Source organism: Balaenoptera physalus (assembly GCF_965194825.1).
Source record: "Balaenoptera physalus genome assembly, chromosome: 15".
NCBI lineage: Eukaryota > Metazoa > Chordata > Mammalia > Artiodactyla > Balaenopteridae > Balaenoptera > Balaenoptera physalus.
The window spans coordinates 73,476,282-73,482,355 of NC_138894.1; positions in this window are offsets into that span (position 1 = coordinate 73,476,282).

Genomic DNA, 6,074 nt, shown 5'->3' on the forward strand with positions numbered 1-6,074 from the left:
GTAAAAAAGCCATATGTTGTATATATGTACCACATCTTCTTTATCCATTCCTCTGTTGACGGACAATTAGGTTAGATTTACTTGTTACTGAAACAGAATTTTGAGAAATGAATGAAGACAAGTTTCATTTCCCTTTCCAGACTTTCTCTCCAACAGTGTAAGGCTCTACTTCCCTAGCCTTGGGCATCACCTTTATCCTTCCCAAAAGAGTCAAAGGTTTCCACCTTAGAAGTCCCAGCCTCTCTCTGACTTAGTTCTCCTAAACTCCCACCAGCCAAGTACTATGTCTGGCTTTACTAAATAATAGCCGCCCTTTGTTGCATAATTACTATGTGTCAGACTTAGTAGCAAGCAGTTCACCTGCCTTTGCGTTTTTTTTTTTTTTTATTATTCTCATAATGGCTGATGAGTTAGATTCAATTATCATCGCTATTTTGGAGTTAAGGAAACAGGCTTAGCGTTAAGTTGCTTGTCCAAAATCCCACGATAAGTAAGTGGTGACATTTTGGTTTGAAAACTTGAGTGTTTATAATGCTTCTCTTGAAGATACTGTTCGATTTGTCACCTACTGCTCTGAGTCTAAGAACATGACTTGCCTAATTCGTCCAGAATGCAGCCCACAGCACAGCACCGGAGCTGGGTGAGCCTGCACTTCACACTGCTTGGCACTAAAAAAAATCATCTCACTTTGTTGACGACGTCTTCCACCCAGAGAGGAATGTAAAAACACGTGAAATCTGTTAGATGGGCCATTTGCTTACATGGCAAATACTCTGTACACCTGTTTGCCCTACCGCACTAGTCTCCTTTGTCATATTTTGCAGGGACATTTGATTTAATCCCCTAAATCAACACTAAATTTGTTTTCTTTTTTTTTTTCCTTTTTTTTGTTTTTTCTTTTTCTTTTTGGTTTTTTTTCTCAGCTTTATTGGGGTATAATGGACAAAACACTGAATCTGTTTTCTTAAAAATGAGGAAGAGGATGGAGCTTATCAAAATGCACGGGGGGCTGGGGATAGTTTGTCTTGGGGCTATCCTGGAGGATAGTGATGGGAAGGGTGGGTCCCAAGTGGGCTTTGGGGTACTGGTAATGTTGTCTGTTTATCTGGGTGCTGGTGATTTGGGTTTCACTTCATGCAAATTCCTCAAGCTGTCCACTTGGCATTTGTACTTTCTCACTCTGCTCACCCTTGCCTGGACCACATCACCAACCTCTTCTCTTGGCAGGCTCCCCACCCTCCATCACTCCCATGACTCATCGGTAGAGAAGAGGTTTCCCTCTTTTAGGCTGTGAATGAAAAATGTTGCCTGCCATATCAGCAGACAAAGGATGTTGCAGCCATCAGCCACTAAAGCAGCCCCCCACCCCCCCCTCCCGCTGGTGAGCCCTGAGGGAACTCAGGATGGAGACAAACAGGGCTGCCCACTGCCAAGCCCTCAGGCACCGCAGCACGCCCACCCCGCAGGGGACTCAGGATGGGAAAGAACAGGATACTGGCTGTAGATAGCTAAGGTGAACATCAAAGGAATGATTGCAGTGAGTCCAGGCTCTGGCATCTTCCCAAACACAGAAAAGCGCTAAATTCCTTAACTTGAGATGTCTGGTTTTCTTTAATTAACAGTAACCTTTTGATGTTCCAACTACCTGGTGTTTGTTGCAAAAACTCCTGTGTATCCTGGCTCCTCCGTTACCTCTTCAGAGCCGTCCCTCAGAGCTATGTGAGAGGCTGCCTCCTGGGCTTGAAGTCCTAATAATTCTCAGCTTTTAGGTGGTGCATTTTTTTTCAGTCAACACCTATTACGTAGAGTGAGCCATGCTATCGGGAGTCTGGAGTCAGGAAGCGCCTGCTTTACATGCCTCATCCCTTTCTCCTTGATCCGTTAAGCAGGGATGATGCGGAGACCTTCCCCGGCTCTCTCCATGCCCAAGGGTTCATGGGGTCTGCCATTTATATTTGTGGAAAGAAGATGTTCTTCCTGCAGAAAGCCCAGGTGGTGTGATTTACTTTGAGCGTCTGCTCTTGACGTGCAACACCTGGCGTTCCGGTGTGAGAATGCGGCACCAAGGAAGGACACTTCCCTGTCTCAGCACTTCCTCTGAAGGAGAAGTTGCTGAAGTAAAAAACAAAGCAACTGAATTATCTGGAAACAACGGAGGACCACAACTCAGGCAGCCAAGAAGTCGAAAGCTCGGGGCTCCAGGAAGTGAGGTGGGATCAGGTGGAGACAGGCTTAGGGTGGAGCATCTTTGGGGAAGTTTTGCAATTAAATCCAATATCCTCTCTCCGGGAGGGAGGCGCCAGGCGCCAGGCTGGAGTCATTGTTTAACTAAGGTGGGGCGGTACCTACTGTGCCTGTATAAGGAAGAGCCCGAGGGGACGAAGCAAGCAGACGCCTGCGCTGTGGGGCTCTCAGCCTGCCTTTTCTCCGGAGGGACTGCCGCGGTCCTCCACCACCAGTCTCCTATGCCACGCTCCATCCCGCCGAGCTGCTGCTGCCACCGAGCCTGTGGGACTCGCCCGGTCCCAGCTCAGCTCCCCACAGGAATCCTGCTGACTAGGCTCCATCAAACCACCTGCCTCTGAAACAGGTAGGATGTGAGTGGTGACCTCCCAGGGCTTCGGACCAAGACAGTGCTCCAAACTTTGGTGAGCACATAAATGTTTCAGGGACAGTCTTAAATCTTCAGATCTAAATCTCCACCCCCAGAGATATGGATTCAGTAGCTCCGAAAAGTGGGTGTTTCTGATGCAAAGGGTCCAAGTACAAGTTTTAAGAAAAACTAGGGCAAAGGGTGAGTTGACTCCCTAAGAGAAGATAACCTAAACTTTGCACACTTCATGCCGTGAGAGGATCTCTTAATCACTGCGTCACCTTGGCTTTCTGCTCATTTAGTTACAACCTGAAGGGCTACATTGTTATAAGGGATACTCTGATGGCAGGAACCATGTCTTTGTTCACCATTGTATAGTTTCTGACACATAGTCCGTGTTTAATATTTGCTGGAGGAATGGGGCCCAGGGCTTGCCTTTTGTTTTCTAATGATCTAGATTAATAATTATACCAAGTTGAAAAATCTGTGTTAATCCCCAAAGGCTGGTCAACACCACTGCAGAGATTCAGGTGGTTCCTATACCCCTAGAGCTGCTTCCTGGTCAATGCATGTGCCTCTATGGCTACAAATGTTGTGGAATCTGAGATGTGATTCTGTACTTGGGGAGACAGAGCTACAGCTATTTTGCTTGAACCCAAGCTGACCAGATTAGAATGAGTGCAGACATTTTTCCTCTGCAGTTACAGTTAAGTTATGACCTGCCAACTACCCTGTTTGTCCTGGGACAGAACAGAACTTTGATGATCCCCAGATGGCATTACCTGAATATTCAGTCAGCAATTCTCTTGAATTGGCCCACTTGTACCCAACTGGACCTAATTTTTGTTCTTGTGGGTGATAGCTGCAGGAGAACTCTAGTTAGCACATTGGTTGTTGAGAATATAATAAACTACCAATTGTGTAATAAGCAAGAGTTATATGTAACATAAGCTTATTATTCCCAATTTGTAGATGGAATAAGAAAGGTACCTGGTGAGCCACTTGCTACTAAGCAAGATGCAAATGACTGAGTTAATAGTTATATTATTCCTGGCATGCTGTTTGTTTCTATAAACTTGTCCATTTCTTCTAGGTTGTCCACTTTGATGGCATATAGAACAGTATTTCATAGTTCATAGTATTTTCTTATGACTTTTTGTATTTCTCCAGTATCAGTTATTAATTCTCCTCTTTCATTTCTTATTTTGTTTATTTGGGTCCTGTCTTTTCTAATTAGTGAGCCTGGCTAAAGGTTTATCAATTTTGTTTATCTTTAAAAAAAAAAACAGCTCTTGGTTTCATTGATCTTTTCTATTGTCTTTTTGATCTGTTTTATTTATTTCCTCTCTGATCTTTATTATTTCCTTCCTTCTGCTGACTTTGGGCTTTGTTCTTTTTCTAAGTCTTTTAGGTGGTAAGTTATCAATAGGTTGTTTGCGATATTCTTGTTTCTTGAGGAAGGCCTGTGTCACTATGAACCTGGCTCTTAGAACTGCTTTTGTTGCATCCCATAGATTTTTGGAGTGTCGTGCTTTCATTTTCCTTTTGTCTTGACATATTTTCTGATTTCCTCTTTGATTTCTTCACTGGTAGTATTTAGTGAGTGATTCACCGGAAAGGATGCCTTAGAAGAAAAGGTGCTAGTGAGAAATATACAAATTAATGATCCACCTACTGACCCTGAGGGCTTACTCTATGTCTAGCACTGCACTTGACGCTACCATGTGTGCTGTCTGATACTATCATCTGGGCATGTTACATAACCTCTCTGAGTCCCAGTTTCCTCATCACTAGAATATAACAATAAATTAGATTAAATGAGATAATATATGTAAAGTACTTAGCAGTGCCTGGCACATGGTAAGTGTTCAAAACATTTTAGTAGTTACTATTGATATTATTTGAGCCTGGGTTCTCTACAAAACAAAGCTTGAGGCAAAGCTTAAGTGCTAATGCCTCACTGGGAGTTGCAATACCAGGGCAGTGAGAGTGAGGGAAATGAGAAATGAGGAGAGAAGGATGGGACGCAATATAAGATGATGTGTCCCCCACCTCTCTTCACAAAGAGATATAGCCAGCTACTTGGCTAAAGCAGGACACCTGTGGACGAGCTTTGCAGAAATGCTGTCTTGAATAGTCCACACGAGAGAGGTTGGAGAGGAAATTTACATGTGGGCTCCCGCCTGTGTCCCATCTCTCATTGTTCAAAGTTTGCCCCGTGGGGAATTAATGCTTCTGAACCTCTGGCTTGTGCCATCTGGCCCCTTGGCAGCCACTGGGAAATCCAGATCCTACTCCTTGAGGCTTGGCACCTCATCTGAGTCCAGAAGTGGTGAGAAGAGCCACTTCTTTTCCTGGGGTCAAAGAAAACCCCCCAAAGAGGGGTAAGAGGCCCAGAGATGGGTGAGACCAAGAGGACCTGAGACAGCACATAAGATTAGTCCAATACGGATCAAATTATCATTATTATTTGCAGGACACTGTGCAAGGCACTAATGTTTCCTGATCTTAGGGAGTCACCTCCCCCTTTCTCCCATGAGACAACCATGAAAGAGTCCTCAGGTCTATCCCATCTCTCCTCAGTGTTTGGAAGAGGTCAGACTGAGTACATCCTTCACTTTCCCAAACCTTTATAAGGCAGAGCATCCTTTGATAGTGAGAAAGTCTACGGCTGTGCAAAAGAGCAGAACAGAATCAGGAGCCTAATGCTGATTTTTTTTTTTTTTTTTTCTGCTACCTTTGGGGACTCTATCTCTTGGGCAAGCATGGTACATGGAACACTACTTCTAGGAACTGTTGCTGGGAGCTCCTTGATATAAAGTTTCTGTGATCAAACATTTGGGTGAATGTTGCCTCCTACCTTCCCCTCTTTGGAGAGTCATGACTCAGATTCACATAAAAGGCTCTGAGAAGGCAAAATAAAGAAACTGGTTGAACTGAGTGCATCAGCAATTCCCATACTCAACACCGGTCGGGAGCACTGCTTTGGACCCTAGCGACCCTGGGTTCCATCTCTCTCTGTCTCTATCCCTGAATTCTCAGGAAGCTCTTCTCTACCATGCGTGCTCACTAGTCTGCAAAGCTGGTTCTCCCAATAAAAAAACAGGAAAATCTCAGCCAAACACAATTTCCTCATCTTAATTATTAAGGTAGTTGAATAAGGTGCTCCCTAAGGAACCTTCCAAACCGTTGTAATCTGTGAGGATCATGTTGAAAGGCAGCTGAAGGTCATCTCATCCAGCTCCTGAGCTGCCTCAGATATGACCTATTTAGCTAATAAACAAATGCAAAATTTGAAGCGATGATGTGGAAGTGAAGACTTGCCCCACTGCCGCCCCCGCTGGTAGAGTTTTTCTAAGATGAGAGAAGTACTGTGTACTAAGGGTAATGACCCTGGCGGTGGGCTGCCTCTGAGTCCCTGGGCTGGTAGAGAGCTGCAGCTCTGGGGTTAACTTTCTCACTGCGCCACATCGGCCACAAG